At 40.4% G+C, this 18,998-nt stretch overlaps 1 long non-coding RNA gene across 1 annotated transcript; it reads right to left on the bottom strand.

The window, feature by feature from the left end:
* Positions 1 to 779: 779 nt before the first annotated feature.
* LOC149972022 (uncharacterized) lies at positions 780 to 1,166 on the bottom strand. The gene is made up of 2 exons (XR_016491967.1): positions 1,045 to 1,166; positions 780 to 942 (listed from the first exon to the last, which is right to left on the bottom strand). It is a non-coding gene; the product is annotated as an uncharacterized LOC149972022 (long non-coding RNA).
* Between the last annotated feature and the right edge of the window lie 17,832 nt (positions 1,167 to 18,998).

The following is an 18,998-nucleotide window of genomic DNA, read 5'->3' as shown; positions in this document are numbered from 1 at the left end:
AAAAGACCATGAGAATTGATTAGAAACATGTCAAATGATGTTTACACAAACTGTAATGGAACTCTTGACATTTTGTCTGGATTTTGCGCTCGCGCATTGTGCCTTTGAAATAGTGAACTAAATGCGCAAACAAAATGGAGGTATTTGGACATAAATATGGACGTAATCAAACATTTCTTGTGGAAGTGGGAGTCCTGGGAGTGCATTCCGACGAAGATCAGCAAAGGTAAGTGAAGATTTATAATGATATTTATGACTTTTGTTGACTCCACAATTTACGGGTAACTAACTGTATGGCTTGCTTTTGTGGCTGAACGCTGTTCTCAGAATATTGAATATTGTGCTTTTGCCGTAAAGCTTTTTTGAAATCTGACACAGCGGTTGCATTAAGAACAAGTTTCTATTTAATTCTATGTAAAACATGTATCTTTCATCAAAGTTTATGATGAGTAATTCTGTTATTTGATGTGGCTCCCTGCAATTTCTACGGATGTTTTGGAGGCATTTCTGAACATGGCGCCAATGTAAACTGAGGTTTTTGGATATAAATATGAACTTGATCGAACAAAACATACATGTATTGTGTACAATGAGTTCTGGGAGTGTCATCTGATGAAGATCAAAGGTTAGTGGTTCATTTTATCTCAATTTCTGCTTTTTGTGACACCTCTCTTTGGTTGGAAAATGGCCAATGTGGAACAATTTATTGGTGAATTCTGAAAATCTATCTGTCACGATTCTTCAAAGTCGAACCCAGAAGCAGACCAGGACAAGGAGAGTATGAAAAAGGTGAGTATTTATTTACAAGTGAATGGGTAGATATATCCAGGTGGTGTAGCGGGTAGCGGTGATGAGTTGATGGGAGTAAATAGGTGGATCCAATGGGGAAGCGGAATCTTCTGACGACCAGGCGGGAATGGGGTAAATGATCCGGGTGAGTAACTGAAGACAGAACAAACAGAGGTAAGTTCAAGGCAAGCAATACGTAACAAACAACAAAACCACTTCTATCCAACTTGAGGCTGATACTCTGGCACAACATACTGTTCATGGCTAACGATCCGGCAGGGAATGGATGTCAGGTCCGGGCTTATGAAGAGGAGAGATGATGATCAGGACCAGGTGTGCAGATAGCTGATGGGATACAGGTGCGGATAATCAGAAACCCCAACTGGCTACATTGCCCGGCAACCAGACAGGGTGCGTTCCAGGACGCCGGAAAAACTCTCCAGGACAGAACATAGGCAAAAAACAGACTCAGGAAACGGGATTCGTGACACTATCCAAGGATTGATCCACAGGGTTGTGATTTTAGAGAGTGATATTGGTTCTTGTAGAATACGTTTCATTTTCTTCCATATTGTTATAGTGTTCTTAATTAACTATAATGTTGTTCATGTTTTTAGCTTTATCCTTTGAAAATAGACACGTACAAATATTTTGGGGATGTGCATGCAAAAATTTATAAAAAAATATATATATATATATATATATAATTTTCAATTTTTGCTCAGGACCTGAAGCAAGGATATGCATATTCTTGATGCCGTTTGTTAAATGTGAAATGAATGTAGGAGAATATAATACATTAGATCTGGTAAAAGATAATACAAAGAAAAAAAACAGTTAATTTGTATATTGTTCCATCGTCTTTGAAATGGAAGAGAAAGGCCAATATATGACTTAGGAATCTAGGCACAATTTAGATTTTGGCCACTAGATGGCAGCAGGGTATGTGCAAAGTTTTAGACTGATTCAATGAACAATTGCATTTCTGATAAAAATGTTGTATCAAGACCTCCCAAATGTGCCTAATTGGTTTATTAATACATTTTCAAGTTCACAACTGTGCACTCTCCTCAAACAATAGCATGGTATTATTTCACTGTAATAGCCACTATAAATTGGACAGTGCATATTGATTAACAAGAATTTAAGCTTTCTGCCATTATCAGATATGTCTGTGCGCTGGGATATTTTCTTGTTACTCACAACCCCATGCTAATCACATTAGCCTACGTTAGCTCAACCGGGGGGATCCTGTATAGGATACGTATTCAGACCCCTTGCTATGAGACTCAAAATTGAGATCAGTAGCATCATGTTTCCATTGATCATTCTTCAGATGTTTTACCAATTGATTGGACATGATTTGGAAAGACACACACATAAGGTCCTTCAGTTGACAGTGCATGTCAGAGCAAAAACCAAGCAATGAGGTTGAAGGAATTGTCCGTAGAGCTCTGACACAGGATTGTGTAGAGGCAGAGATCTGGGGAAGGGTACTCTCAAAAAATGTAGAAAAAAAAGAGAACCTTCCAGAAGGACAATTATCTCTGCGTCCACTCCACCAATCAGGCCTTTATTGTAGAGTGGCCAGACGGAAGCCACTCCTCAGCAAAAGGCCCATTACAGCACGCTTGGAGTTTGCCAAAAGGCACGTAAAGGACTCTCAGACCATGAGAAACAAGATTCTCTGGTCTGATGAACTCTTTGACCTGAATGCTACGCGTCACATCTGGAGGAAACCTGGCACCATCCCCACGGTGAAGCGTGGTGGCAGCATCATGCTGTGGGGATGTTTTTAAGTGCAGGGATTGGAGACTAGTCAGGATCGGGGGAAAGATGAACAGAGAAAAGTACAGAGAGATCCTTGTTGCAAACCTGCTCCAGAGCACTCAGGACCTCAGACTGAGGTGAAGGTTCATCTTCCAACAGGAAAACGATCCTAAGCACACAGCCAAAACAATCCAGGGCTTCGGGACAAGTCTCTGAATGTCCTTGAGTGGCCCAGCCAGGTTCCGTACTTGAACCCGATTGAACATCTCTGTTAATCCTTAATACTCAAAGCCGAAATTGTTTTAACAGGTCATACCAAGGGTTATTTAGCTATTTGAGTTTGAGGACCCCTTTAGGTACAAAAAATATATAAAACAATTATTTGATGAAATGTGAATTTTTGCCTTTACTGCTCTCAGCCCATAGAAATGCATGGCACATTAGATCTAAGTCTAAAAGGAATCAAAGTGAAGTTTGTTTACTAAATGTTTTACCCATGTTTAACACATTTTTGCAGGCAATAATCTACTTCCATATGCAATGCATTCAGAAAGTATTTACACCACTTGACCATTTCTAGATTTTGTCATTATACAGACTGAATTTAAAATTGATGAACATTTTATTTTGTGTCACTGGCCTTCACACAATACCCCATAATGTTAAATGGAGTTATGTTTTTAGAAATGTGTACAAAATAATTAAAAATGTACAAATTAATAAAAAAAAAACAGGCTGAAATGTCTTGAGTGAAAAAGTATTCAAACCCTTTGTTATGCCAAGCCTAAATAAATTCAGCAGTAAACATTTGCATAACAAGTCATATAATACGTTGCAATAATGGTGCTTAACATAATTTTTTAATGACTACCTCGTCTCTCTACCCCATTGTCTGTAAGGTCCCTCAGTCGAGCAGTGAATTTCAAACCACAAAGACCAGGGAGGTTTTCCAATGCCTTGCAAAGAAGGGCACAGGTAAAAAAGCAGAATATCCCTTTGAGCATGATGAAGTTATTAATTACACTTTGGATGGTGTATCAATACACCTATTCGCTAATTCCTAACTCAGTGGAAGGAAACCAGTCAGGGATTTCACCATGAGGGTAATGGGGACTTTAAAAAAGTTAGAGTTTAATGGCTGTGATATGGAGAAAACTGAGGATGCATCAACATTGTGGTTACTCCAATACTAACCTAAATGAAAGTGTGAGAAGAATTATAAAAAATGCAAATAATCCAAAACATGCATTCTGTTTGCAACAAGGCACTAATGTAAAACTGCAAGAAATGGGGCAAAGAAATTAACTTTGTCCTGATTACAAAGCGTTATTTTGGGGTAAATCCAAAAAACACATCACTGTGAGTCACTCTTCATATTTTCAAGCATGGTGGTGGCTGCATCAGTGATCAAAAAAGCCTTGGTTTCATGCATGTCAACATCAGAAGCCTCCTCCCTAAGTTTGTTTTACTCACTGCTTTAGCACACTCTGCTAACCCTGAAGTCCTTGCTGTGTCTGAATCCTGGCTCAGGAAGGCCACCAAAAATTCAGAGATTTCCATACCCAACTATAACATCTTCCGTCAAGATAGAACTGCCAAAGGGGGAGGAGTTGCAGTCTACTGCAGAGATAGCCTGCAAAGTAATGTCATACTTTCCAGGTCCTTTCCTACAATCTAAGCTAGATGCCCTCAATCTCACACAAATCATCAAGGAACCCACCAGGTACAACACTAACTCTGTAAACAAGGGCACCCTCATAGACGTCATCCTGACCAACTGGCCCTCCAAATACACCTCCGCTGTCTTTTAACCAGGATCTCAGCGATCACTGCCTCATTGCTTGTATCCGCTACGGAGCCGCAGTCAAACGACCACCCCTCATCACTGTCAAACGCTCCCTAAAACACTTCTGTGAGCAGGCCTTTCTAATCGACCTGGCCCGGGTATCCTGGAAGGACATTGACCTCATCCCGTCAGTTGAGGATGCCTGGTCATTCTTTAAAAGTAACTTCCTCACCATTTTAGATAAGCATGCTCCGTTCAAAAAATGCAGAACTAAGAACAAATACAGCCCTTGGTTCACCCCAGACCTGACGTCCCTCGACCTGCACAAAAACATCCTGTGGCGGACTGCAATAGCATCGAATAGTCCCCGTGATATGCAACTGTTCAGGGAAGTCCGGAACCAATACACGCAGTCAGTCAGGAAAGCTAAGGCCAGCTTCTTCAGGCAGAAGTTTGCATCCTGTAGCTCCAACTCCAAAAAGTTCTGGGACACTGTGAAGTCAATGGAGAACAAGAGCACCTCCTCCCAGCTGCCCACTGCACTGAGGCTAGGTAACACGGTCACCACCGATAAATCCATGATTATCGAAAACTTCAATAAGCATTTCTCAACGGCTGGCCATGCCTTCCGCCTGGCTACTTCAACCTCGGCCAACAGCCCCGCCCCCCCCGCTGCTCCTCGCCCAAGCCTCTCCAGGTTCTCCTTTACCCAAATCCAGATAGCAGATGTTCTGAAAGAGCTGCAAAACCTGGACCCGTACAAATCAGCTGGGCTTGACAATCTGGACCCTCTATTTCTGAAACTATCCGCCACCATTGTCGCAACCCCTATTACCAGCCTGTTCAACCTCTCTTTCATATCGTCTGAGATCCCCAAGGATTGGAAAGCTGCCGCAGTCATCCGCCTCTTCAAAGGGGGAGACACCCTGGACCCAAACTGTTACAGACCTATATCCATCCTGCCCTGCCTATCTAAGGTCTTCGAAAGCCAAGTCAACAAACAGGTCACTGACCATCTCGAATCCCACTGTACCTTCTCCGCTGTGCAATCTGGTTTCCGAGCCGGTCACGGTTGCACCTCAGCCACACTCAAGGTACTAAACGATATCATAACCGCCATCGATAAAAGACAGTACTGTGCTGCCGTCTTCATCGACCTTGCCAAGGCTTTCGACTCTGTCAATCACCATATTCTTATCGGCAGACTCAGTAGCCTCGGTTTTTCGGATGACTGCCTTGCCTGGTTCACCAATTACTTTGCAGACAGAGTTCAGTGTGTCAAATCGGAGGGCATGCTGTCCGGTCCTCTGGCAGTCTCTATGGGGGTGCCACAGGGTTCAATTCTCGGGCCGACTCTTTTCTCTGTATACATCAATGATGTTGCTCTTGCTGCGGGCGATTCCCTGATCCACCTCTACGCAGACGACACCATTCTATATACTTTCGGCCCGTCATTGGACACTGTGCTATCTAACCTCCAAACAAGCTTCAATGCCATACAACACTCCTTCCGTGGCCTCCGACTGCTCTTAAACGCTAGTAAAACCAAATGCATGCTTTTCAACCGATCGCTGCCTGCACCCGCATGCCCGCCTAGCATCACCACCCTGGATGGTTCCGACCTAGAATATGTGGACATCTATAAGTACCTAGGTGTCTGGCTAGACTGCAAACTCTCCTTCCAGACTCATATCAAACATCTCCAATCGAAAATCAAATCAAGAGTCGGCTTTCTAGTCCGCAACAAAGCCTCCTTCACTCACGCCGCCAAGCTTACCCTAGTAAAACTGACTATCCTACCGATCCTCGACTTCGGCGATGTCATCTACAAAATGGCTTCCAACACTCTACTCAGCAAACTGGATGCAGTCTATCACAGTGCCATCCGTTGTGTCACTAAAGCACCTTATACCACCCACCACTGCGACTTGTATGCTCTAGTCGGCTGGCCCTCGCTACATATTCGTCGCCAGACCCACTGGCTCCAGGTCATCTACAAGTCCATGCTAGGTAAAGCTCCGCCTTATCTCAGCTCACTGGTCACGATGGCAACACCCATCCGTAGCACGCGCTCCAGCAGGTGTATCTCACTGATCATCCCTAAATCCAACACCTCATTTGGCCGCCTTTCGTTCCAGTACTCTGCTGCCTGTGACTGGAACGAATTGCAAAAATCGCTGAAGTTGGAGACTTTTATCTCCCTCACCAACTTCAAACATCAGCTATCTGAGCAGCTAACCGATCGCTGCAGCTGTACATAGTCTATTGGTAAATAGCCCACCCAATTTCACCTACCTCATCCCCATACTGTTTTTATTTATTTACTTTTCTGCTCTTTTGCACACCAATATCTCTACCTGTACATGACCATCTGATCATTTATCACTCCAGTGTTAATCTGCAAAATTGTAATTATTCGCCTACCTCCTCATGCCTTTTGCACACATTGTATATAGACTCCCCCTTTGTTTTCTACTGTGTTATTGACTTGTTAATTGTTTACTCCATGTGTAACTCTGTGTTGTCTGCTCATACTGCTATGCTTTATCTTGGCCAGGTCACAGTTGCAAATGAGAACTTGTTCTCAACTAGCCTACCTGGTTAAATAAAGGTGAAATAAAAAAATTTAAAAAATTTAAAAATCAGGTGTGCTTGTCACTGGCAAGGACTAGGGAGTGTTTTAGGACAAGCAAAATCCTAGAGGAAAACTTGGTGTAGTCTGTTTTTCAACAGACACTGGGGGGGACAAATTCATTAATCAATTTACATTTTATTTTGTTTTTCACATGTACCAAACACATCAGATGTAGAGTTTACAGTGAAATGCTTACTTACGAGCCCGTTCCCAACCAGCCCTAGATGGACCAGTATCTTTTACGTAGCTGTCAGACAGCACTGCAAGTAATTTTATTGCACAGATACAAAGATGAGCCCTCTTTCTACCTCTATGGGTGTATTTTACTAGGCATTTATTGTAGCTTCATTATTTATTTATTTAACTAGGCAAGTCAGTTAAGAAGAAATCCGTATTTACAATGACAGCCTACCAAAAGGCCTCCTGCGGGGACGATGCTGGGATTAAAAATATAGGACAAAACACTGGGGACCTTTTTCTGATGAAAAAGCTACTGAAATTCTATCACCACATCTCCTGTGCTACAAGTGCAACACAGACCCTAGATTATTGCTGCTACTCCCTTCTGGGCCAGCTACAAGGCCCTCCCCCACCCTCCCATCTGCAAATCAGATCACACCTCCATTCTGCTCCTCCCCACCAATAGGCAGAAACTTAACCTCTCTTGGGTAGGGGGCAGTATTTTCACGTCTGGATGAAAAGCATGCCCAAAGTAAACTGCCCGTTACTCAGGCCCAGAAGCTAGGATATGAATATAATTGGTCGATTTGGATAGAAAACAGTCTAAAGTTTCGATAACCTGTTGAAATAATGTCTCTGAGTATAACAGAACTTATAAGGCAAGGTGAAACTCAGAGGAAAAACCACCCCTACCCCCAAGAAATCTGCCTACCACTGTTTTCAATGGCTGTCGCTGGAAGAGCGCATCCTTTGGTATTTTTCTCCAGTAAAGACAATAACGATTCTACGTCTTAAATAAGTTTATTTACGTATTAGGGTACCTAAGATTTGATTATAAACGTTTTTCGACTTGTTTGGAAAAGTTTATTGGTAACGTTTGGGATTAATTTTGTATGCATTTTGATGGATTCACTGGGTGGATTATTGACTGAAGCGCGCCAGTTTAACTGAGTTTTATGTAAATAAAGGATATTATTGAACAAAATGATAATTTGTGATGTATATGGGACCTTTTGGAGTGCCAACAGAAGATGATCATCATATCATATTATATCGCTATTTTTGACTTCGTGGCGCTCCGCTGTCCTCAGATAATCGCATGGTGTGCTTTCGCCATAAAGCCTTTTTGAAATCTGACACAGTGGCTGGATTAACAAGAGCTTTATTTTGATGTATTACACTTGTGATTTTATGAAAGTTAAATATTTATAATTATCTAGTTTGAATTTCGTGCTCTGCAATTTCACCGGATGTTGGCCAGGTGGGACGCTACCGTCCCAGGAATCTCCAATGGTAAGGTTTGTTCAACGTTGGTCAGAGATTGGTCAGACCAATCGGAATCTATGTACATGCGACAAGGACTGGGAGGGTAATCAGGATTGAGGGAAAGCTTAACGGAGCAAAGTATTGAGAGATCCTTGATGAAAATCAAAGGTTCACCTTCCAACAGGACAACGACCCAAAGCACATAGCCAAGACAACACAGGAGTGGCTTCGGGACAAGTCTCTGAATGTCCTTGAGTGGCCCAGCCAGACCCCGGACTTGAACCAGATCGAACATCTATGAAGAGACCTGAAAATAGCTGCGCAGCAATGCTCCCCATCAGACCTGAAAGAGCTTGAGAGGATCTGCAGAGAAGAATAGGAAAAACTACCCAAAAACAGGTGTGCGAAGCTTGTAGTGTCATACCAAAGAAGACTCAAGGCTGTAATCGCTGCCAAAGGTGCTTCAACAAAGTACTTAGTAGAGGGTCTGAATACTTATGTAAATGCAATATTTCTATTTTTCATACATTTGAAAACATTTAGGAAAAACCTGTCTTTGCTTTGTCATTATAGGGTATTGTGTGTAGATTGATGAGGGAAAAAATAAATGTAATCGACATAAACTTTTTATGGCTGCAGGGGCAGTATTGAGTAGCTTGGATGAAAGGTGCCCATATCAAACGGCCTGCTCCTCAGTCTTAGTTTCTAATATTTGCATATTATTAGCAGATTTGGATAGAAAACACTCTGAAGATTCTAAACTGTTTGAATGATGTCTGTGAGTATAACATAACTCATATGGCAGGCGAAAACCTGAAAGAATCCAACCAGGAAGTGAGAAAGGTTTGTAGTTTTGCAAGTCATTGCCTATCGTATATAGTGTATATGGGAGTCATATTGCACTTCCTAAGGCTTCGGCTAGATGTCAACAGTCTTTAGAAACTTGTTTGAGGCTTCTACTGTGAAGGAGGGGGGTAATGAGAGCTGATTGAGTCAGGGGTCTGGCAGAGTGTCCGGAGTTGATCACACACACTCACGTGAGAGTTAGCTGTGTTCCATTGCATTTCTACAGACAAAGGAATTCTCCAGTTGAAACAGTATTGAAGATTTATGACAAAAACATCCTAAAGATTGATTCTATACTTCGTTTGACATTTTTCTACGAACTGTAATATCTCTTTTCGTCAAACTTTCGTCTGGACTTGCCAGTCCCTCGTGAGTTTGGATTGTGTACTAAACGTGTGAACAAAAATGAGGTTTTTGGACATAAATGATGGACTTTATCAAACAAATCAAACATTTATTGTGGAACTGGGAATCCTGGGGGTGCATTCTGATGAAGATCATCAAAGGTAAGTGAATATTTATGATGCTTTTTCTGACTTCTGTTGACTCCACAACATGGCGGATATCTGTATGGCTTGTTTTTGTGTCTAAGCGCCGTACTCAGATTATTACATGGTGTGCTTTTTCAGTAAAGTTTTTTTTAAATCTGACACAGCGGTTGCATTAAGGAAAAGTGTATCTAAAGTTCCATGCATAACACTTGTATTTTCATCAATATTTATGATGAGTATTTCTGTAAATGTGTCTCTCTGCAAAATCACCGGATGTTTTGGAAGCAAAACATTACTGAACGTAACGCGTCAATGTAAACTGAGATTTTTGGATATAAATATGAACTTTATCGAACAAAACATACATGTATTGTGTAACATGAAGTCCTATGAGTGTCATCTGATGAAGATCATCAAAGGTTAGTGAATAATTTTATCTCTATTTGTGCTTTTTGTGACTCCTCTCTTTGGCTGGAAAAATGGCTGTGTTTTTCTGTGACTAGGTGCAGACCTAACATGATCGTTTGATGTGCTTAAAATGGTGTAAAATACTTCTATGTTTGAGGAATTTTAATTAGGAGATTTCTGTTTTGAATTTGGCACCCTGCACTTTCACTGGCTGTCATGTCGATCCCGTTTGCGGGATCTAAACCATAAGAATCAACCTCTTAGGGACCCCTTAATGCTCAAATCCTGTTAACGGGATAGATTTGACAACATCCAGAAATTGCAGAGCGCGAAATTCAAAAAAACTATCTAAGTAATATTAACCATTCATGACGATACAAGTGTCTTACATCATTTAAAATTGATTTCTTGTTAACCCAGCCGTTTTGTCAGATTTGAAAAAGGCTGTACGGCGAAAGTATACCATACGATTATCTGAGGACAGCGCTCCGCTTACAAAACCATGAAAAACATTTTCCAACCAAACAGATCACGAAAGTCAGATATGGCAATAAAATAACTCGCTTACCTTTGAAGATCTTCATCTTTTTGCAATCCCAAATATCTCATTTACACAATGAATGGTCGTTTTGTTCGATAAAGTCCTTCTTTATGTCCCAGAAATACACCGGTTCCAACTCACTCAACATGCCTACAAAGTATCTAAGTTACCTGTAAACTTGGTCCAAACATTTCAAACGTTTCTAATCCAACCTCGGGTACCCGAAAATGTAAATAATCGATAGAGTTTAAGACGGAATAATCTGTGTCCAATACCGGAGAAAAACAACACGGAGCGCGCTCCTGTTCACGCGCACCAAAAGACTAGAGTCCTTCTGAGTGACACATGGAAAGAATAGGACTCCTTCATTTCTCAAAAGAAAAACATTGAACAATTTCTAAAGACTGTTGGCATCTAGTGGAAGCCATATGAACTGCAATTTGGGTCCAAATAAATTGGGTTTCCCAAGAAATTTATTGGAAATTCCAATGACTTCAATTGTTTTTCCCTTGGATTGATTGTCCTTGGGTTTCACCTGCCAAATCAGTTCTGTTATACTCACTGACATTATTTTAACAGTTTTTAGAAACTTCAGAGTGTTTTCTATCCTAAGCTACAAATTATATACATATCCTAGGTTCGGGGCCTGAGCAACAGGAAGTTTATGTTGGGCACGCTTTTCATCTGGACGTCAAAATACTGCCCCCTAGCCTTAAGTTTTAAGTCAAAACTGTAACTTGGCCAATCAGGAACATTCCCTGTCTTCTTGGTAAGCAACTCCAGTGTAGAGTTGGCCTTGTGTTTTAGGTTATTATCCTGCTGAATGGTGAATTCATCTCCCAGTGTCTGATGGAAAGCATACTGAACCAGGTTTTCATCTAGGACTTGGCCTGTGCCTAGCTCTATTTCGTTTCTTTTTTGATAAAATAAAAAGTATAAAAAAAACAATATACACATAATCCAGATAAACGTAAAAGAAACAAAAATATATAAGGACGAGCAAAGTGCAGAGACCGGAATATAAATATATGCATAAAATAGAGTGTAAAAACCGTATGCGAATAGAAAATGTTTGTACAGCAGTAGTTACATAGGATGAGCTATGACTAGAGTACAGTTTATATTGTACAAGTGGGTAAAACAGTATTGAAACGTTATTAAAGCTACTTGAAAATCTATGGCAAGACCTGGAAATGGTTGTATACAATGATCACCAACCAATTTCACAGAGCTTAAATCATTTTTTTAATAAAGGAAATGACTGACGACTGACTTGCCCAAAGCAAACTGCCTGTTACTCAGGCCCAGAATCTAGGATATGAATATTGTAATATTGGATAGAAAACACTTTGAATTTTCTAAAACTGTTAAAATAATGTCTGTGTGTATAACAGAACTGATATGGCAAGCGAAAACCTGAGGAAAATCCATCCGGAATTTTTTTTATTTGAGGTCAGAGGCCATTTCAGTGCTAGCCTATGGGAAATACAATTAGAGAGGACCAGATTGCAATTCCTATGGCTTCCACTAGATTTCACCAGTCTTTAAAAAGTGTTTCAGGCTTGTTTTCTGAAAAATTAGCAAGTAGTTGGAAAAACTACAAGGCGTCTCTCATTAGAAAAGTAGAGCGCCAAATTCAATTACAGAAATGCTCATTATAAAAATTCTGAAAACAAAACATATTTTACATAGGTTAAAGATTAACTTCTTGTTAAACCAACCACAGTGTCATATTTATAAAATGCTTTTCGGCGACAGCATACCTAGCCCAGAACATACATAGCCCAGTTGACAAATGATTACAAACAGTAACCAGCCAAGCAGAAGCGTTACAAAACTCAGAAATAGAGATAAATGTAATCCCTTACCTTTGATGATCTTCATATGGTGGCAATAAGAAGACATTCATTTACTCAATAAATGTTCCTTTTGTTCGATGCACTCTTTATATCCAAAAACCTCAGTTTTGTTAGCGCATTTTCTTCAGTAATCCACATCCTCAAACTCAGTCAAAACAATCAGACAAAAAAATCTAAATTGTATCCGTAAAGTTCATAGAAAAATGTCAAACTATGTTTATATTCCATCCTCAGGTTGTTTTTTTAGCCTAAATGATCTATAATACTTCAACCGGACAATAACGTTGTCAATATAAAAGGTAAACAAGAAATGCACATGCGCCTGAAAAAAACTCTGCGTCACGTTAGGATCCACTCTTTCAGACTGGTCTTACTCCCTCATTTATAAGAATACAAGCCTTAAACGATTTCTAAATACTGTTGACATCTAGTGGAAGGCATAGGAACTGCAAATGGAGTCCTAAGTCAATGGATACTGTAATGGAATTGAATATAAAACTACAAAACCAACAAAAAAACTACTTCCTGAATGGATTTTTCTCATGTTTTCACCTGCTAAATCAGTTCTGTTATACTCACAGACAATATTTTAAGAGTTTTGGAAACTTTAGAGTGTTTTCCATCCAAATCTACCAGTTATATGCATATCATGTATTCTGGGCCCGAGTAGCAGGCCATTAATTTGGGCATGAGTAGCAGGCCATTAATTTGCTTTTCATCCAAAATTCAAAATGCTGCCCCCTACCCTATAGAGGTTAATGTTTAAAATCACGATTTTTGTATTTTGAATTTCTTATTAGACCTTCCTAATATTGCATCCTTCCCCTTTTTCCCTCAGAACAGCCTCAATTCATCTCAGTATAGACTCTACAAGGTGTCAAAAGGTTTCCACAGGGATGCTGGCCCATGTTGACTCCAATGCTTCCCGCAGTTGTGTCAAGTTGGCTGGATGTCTTGGGTGGTGGACCCTTCTTGATACGTACATGAAACTGCTGATCGTGTAAAACCCAGCAGCGATGCAGTTCTTGACCCAAACTGGTGTGCCTGACACCTGCTACCATACCCAAATCAAAGGCATTTCAATATTTTGTCTTGCCCATTCACCTCCTGAATGTCACACATACACAATCCATGTCTCAATTGTCTCAAAATCCTTCTTCAACCTTTCTCCTCCCTTCATCTACGCTGATTGAAGTTGATTTAACAAGTGACCTCAATAAGGGATCATAGCTTTCACTAGAATTCACCTGGTGAGTCTGTCATGGAAAGAGCACGTGTTCATAATGTTTAAACACTCCGGATGGATGTAATCGAGGTAGACGAACAAAAACTGGTTCAACATGTCACGGAGAACATGTCACGGTCCTTGTATTCCGTGGGAACGACGGAGAGGTCCAGAGCTTTTCCCAAGCCCGCAGAAAGAAGTCCCGGGGCAGGCTGCAACGATTTTAAGGCAATGAGGGTGGCAGAATGGGCTCCAACGCTTGATCGAACCCACAGTCCAGTCAACAAAGGGATTGCGTCTCTGGAGCCATGAAAACCCCAACCCAATGGGTACCTGAGGCAATTGGAGAAATAGAAACTGGATCAACTTGCTGTGGTTGCCTGACACTCGCAGGTTGATAGGAACCGTGTTGTGTTTGACTCTGCCAATCATATGCCCATCCAGCGCTCTGACATCCATGGGAATGAACTCCTCTAGACTGATACACATGGTGGCTTGTTGCTCCCACACCACCATAGCCCAGGCGAGACCCTTCCCAGACATCAGCGTTATAAGGTAGGCTAGCTTCGAGTGATCCGAGGGGAATGAAGAGGGCTGTAGCTCAAAGATGAGGGAGCACTGGGAGAGAAATACTTGACAGGTCCCTGAATCTCCAGCTAAGCGTTCAGGAGGAGGTAAGCGGGGTTCTCGGAGTGATTTCTGCATAGTGCATCTTTAATAAATAAAACAAATAAATTAAATAGCTCAGATCTTGAAAAATATGGGTGACCATTTTGCCCTCAGTATCCTCGCTGGACTCGTTTTCATTCAGTTTCTTCTTCACATTAGCAAATAAGGACTCTGTGTTTAAGAAAACTGACTTTATTTAGACTAGGGGCTATCAGCCTTTCCACACTGTGGTAAATAAAGCCAGTTTGAAATTTTGGAATAATTTCTGTTTTTCAAGGGAGAGAAACCAAAAGCATAATCAGCGTTCTAACTCCACCTTGCGATATTGTGGCGGAATGATGCAATTTTCTTCAATCTGCCACCCCCTACAACAAACCTGCTACGGCATAAACTCTAAACTTTTTGGGGGAGGAACCACTGAATGGCTGCCTACAGGTTCATCAAAAGTGTCATTCTTGGTTTGAATTAGGTGGCTCATGGCTCATGGACAGACACGTTTTGTCATAAAACAGATTTAGGATCTTAATTTGAGTCAGTTTGCTACAGCAGGAAAATAATCCTGAAGCAACAGGAAATGTGAATTATTATGTGGATTATAGTTAATGAACATTTTTGAAGGGGGCTGATACATTTTTCATGAGGGAAAATCAAGTCTGAAATTTCAAAGTGGAAATTACAAACCTCAGATACACTACAATTAAAAAGTGTCCTGCAGTGCTCCTTCAACAGGGTGATCAAATTAATATCCTAATGCTGTCCAGCATCTTAAGTACACCATATGTTTGTGTTGGTATATTAGGCTGTCGTGGTCAGAGTTCAGTCAATTGGCCTTGTCAATGTCAGTACACACTGAGAACCTGTTGTATACTTAAATGGGTCCATGTAAGTGCTAATCAACAAACAACAATCAAATCCTGTTGAAAAACATTTTGCAGCAATTATTATTCTAATTAAATACCATCTAAATTAATGAGCTTTGCACACTATGCGGTTGATTAGAGCTGTATAAAAAAACAGTCATTATGCAATGCGCTGTGGTATTATCCCTGGTGAATTGCTGAATCATCACACAGAGCACACCAGAGTTGTCAACATGATAAATTGCAAGTGCAGATGTTAACTTTTTAGCGAGTAAGGATCAGTGGACATACACCTGAAAGTGTTCAATTAGATGATTTCATGGACAGCACTACTGGAAAACTGCATCCAGCTGCATTTATACATACATATGCTATGTGTATTCATAAAACACTGTTTTGTGCCTGTATTTAGCAATTTGATTTGGAATATTAGGACCACTTTAGGTATAAAAAAGATATACACATACAGTACCAGCCAAAAGTTTGGAATCATGTAGTAAACAAAAAAGTCTTAAACAAATCAAAATATATATTCGATTTGAGATTCTTCAGTAGCCACCCTTTGACTTGATGACAGCTTTGCACATGCTTGGCATTCTCTGAAACAGCTTAATCTGGAATGCTTTTCCAACAGTCTTGAAGGAGTTGCCACATGCTGAGTACTTGTTAGCTGCTTTTCCTTCACTCTGCGTTGATTGGGTTGAGGTCGGGTGATTGTGGAGGCCAGGTTATCTAACGCAGCACTCCATCACTCTCATTCTTGGTCAAATAGCTCTTACACAGCCTGGAGGTGTGTTGGGTCACTGTCCTGTTGAAGAAAAACAAATGATAGTCCCGCTAACCGCAACCCAGATGGAATGGTGTATCGCTGCGGATTGCTGTGCTGGTTAAGTGTGCCTTGAATTCTAAAAAAAATCACAGACAGTATCACCAGAAAAGCATCCCCACACCCTCACACCTCCTCCGCCATGTTTCACGGTGGGAATTACACATGCAGAGATCATCCATTCACCTACTCTGCTTCTCACAATGACACAGAACCAAAAATCTAAAATTTGGACCGTTCTAATGTCCATTGCTCGTGTTTCTTGGCTGAAGCAAGTCTCTTCTTCTTATTGATGTCCTTTAGTAGTGGTTTCTTTGCAGCAATTCGACCATGAAGGCCCGATTCACACAGCCTCCTCTGAACAGTTGATTTTGAGAGGTCTGTTATTTGCAGTTCTTGAAATGTTCCACATTGACTGACATTCATGTCTTAAAGTAATGATGGACTGTTGTTTCTCTTTGGTTATTTGAGCTGTTTTTGCCATAATATGGACTTGGTCATTTACCAAATAGGGCTACATTCTGTATACCACCCCTACCTTGTCACAACACAACTGATTGGCTCAAACACATTAACTTCTTATGGCTGCAATCCCGTTAACGGGAGCGATATGACAACAGCCAGTCAAAGTGTAGGGCGCCATTGTCAAAACATAAAAAATCTCAATCAACATTCCTCAAACATACAGTGAGGCAAAAAAGTATTTAGTCAGCCACCAATTGTGCAAGTTCTCCCACTTAAAAAGATCTGAGAGGCATGTAAAAAAAATCCTGAAAAATCACATTGTAGGATTTTTAATGAATTTATTTGCAAATTATGGCTTCAATAAAGTTCCAACCGGAGTATTCTTGTCTTCATGAGCCATGGAACGCAAGTGACTACCATGAGGAATAAGCATGATCAGAAAATGGCTGACTGCCAGACACCTGACTGACTCTGCTATCATTCACTCCCACAACACCAGAGAAGTCTCATTATAATTTATATTGATGGTTGACATCTAGTGGAACCCCTAGGCAGTGCAACATCATTAATATCTCAAGGGGATTTCATTGGGGACTCTGGTGAATACATACACAGCTCAGATTTCTCACTTCCTGTTTTGATTTCTCCTCAGGATTTTGCTTGCCATGCGAGTTCTGTTATACTCACAGACATCATTCAAACAGTTTTAGAAACTTTAGAGTGTTGTCTATCCAATACCAATAATACTATACATATATTAGTAACTGAGACTGAGGAGTAGGCCATTTACTTTGGGCAACTTATTCATCCAAGCTACTCAATACTGCCCCCCAGCCATAAGAAGTTTTAGGAAGGAAATAAATTCCACAAACTGACTTTTAACAAGGCACACCTGTTAATTGAAATGCATTCCAAGTGACTACCTCATGAAGCTGGTTGAGAGAATACCAAGAGTTTACAAAGCTGTCATCACGTCAAAGGGTGGCTAATTTGAAGAATCTCAAATCTAAAATATATATTGATTTGATGAACACTTTTTTGGTTACTACATTAATCCATACAGTATGTGTTGAATCATAGTTTTGATCTCTTCACTGTTATTCTACAATGTAGACAATAGTAAACTGAGCAAAAAAAGAAACGTCCATTCTTCAAGACCCTGTCTTTCAAAAATAATTCGTAAAAATCCAAATAACTTCCCAGATCTTACTTGTAAAGGGTTTAAACACTGTTTCCCATGCTTGTTCAATCAACCATGAACAATTAATGAACATGCACCTGTGGAACGGTCATTAAAACCTGTTATGGAGGTATGTGGGGAACTCCACCCAGGGGAACTCCACCCCCCCATTCAGCTGAAAAGGTGGCGCAGGGAATTCAAAAATATTTAACTTTCACACATTAACAAGTCCAATACCTCAAATGAAAGATAAACATGTTGTTCATCTACTCATCATGTCCGATTTTTAAAATGTTTTACAGCGAAAACACAACATATATTTATGTTAGACCACCACCAAATCAAAGGGAAAACGCAGCCATTTTTTCCAGCCAAAGATAGAGTCACAAAAGCAGGATTAGAGATAAAATGAATCACTAACCTTTTGAAAATCTTCATCAGATGACACTCATATGACATGTTATACAATACATTCATGTTTTGTTCGATGATATGCATATTTATATCCACAAATCTCGGTTTACATTGATGCCATGTTCAGAAATGCCTCCAAAATATCCGGAGGAATCATAGAAAGCTTCGCCAGATAACAGAAATACTCATCATAAACTTTGACTAAAGATACATGTTCTACATATAATTAAAGATACACTGGTTCTTAATGCAACCGCTCTGTCAGATTTTTTTTAAACGTTACGGAAAAAGCCTACCATGCAATAATCTGAGACAGCGCTCAGACGTAAAAGTATTTCTCCGCCATGTTGGAGTCAACAGAAATACGAAATTACATCATAAATATACCCTTACCTTTGATGATCTTTCATCAGAATGTAGTGCAAGGAGTCCTAGTTTCACAATAAATTGTTGTTTTGTTCCATAATGTCCAATACTAGTGTCCAATTAGCTGCATTTGCTACCACTTTCAGCTCACGTGCCCAAAAACTGACTGCTGGTCCAGGGCAACTTGCACGAAAACTTCAAAAATATATATTCCAGGTCGAATAAACTGGTCAAACTAAGTAGAGAATCAATCTTCAGGAGGTTATTTTCATATATCTAATAACTTTCCAACCGGATCATATGTTTTCAGCTGCAGCCAAATGGAACGACGGTGGCACCCACAGAGAAATGCGCCACAGGAAAATGGCATTCTGTCGGGACAGTGACTATTTCCCCTCCCATGAATTTCCCCTCCCAAGCTC

The sequence above is a fragment of the Oncorhynchus mykiss genome, chromosome 25 (assembly GCF_057628025.1).
Source record: "Oncorhynchus mykiss isolate SJ-2025 chromosome 25, ASM5762802v1, whole genome shotgun sequence".
Classification (NCBI taxonomy): domain Eukaryota; kingdom Metazoa; phylum Chordata; class Actinopteri; order Salmoniformes; family Salmonidae; genus Oncorhynchus; species Oncorhynchus mykiss.
The sequence above is the reverse complement of the archived record's forward strand: the minus strand, read 5'-3'. Positions and strand labels throughout refer to the sequence as shown.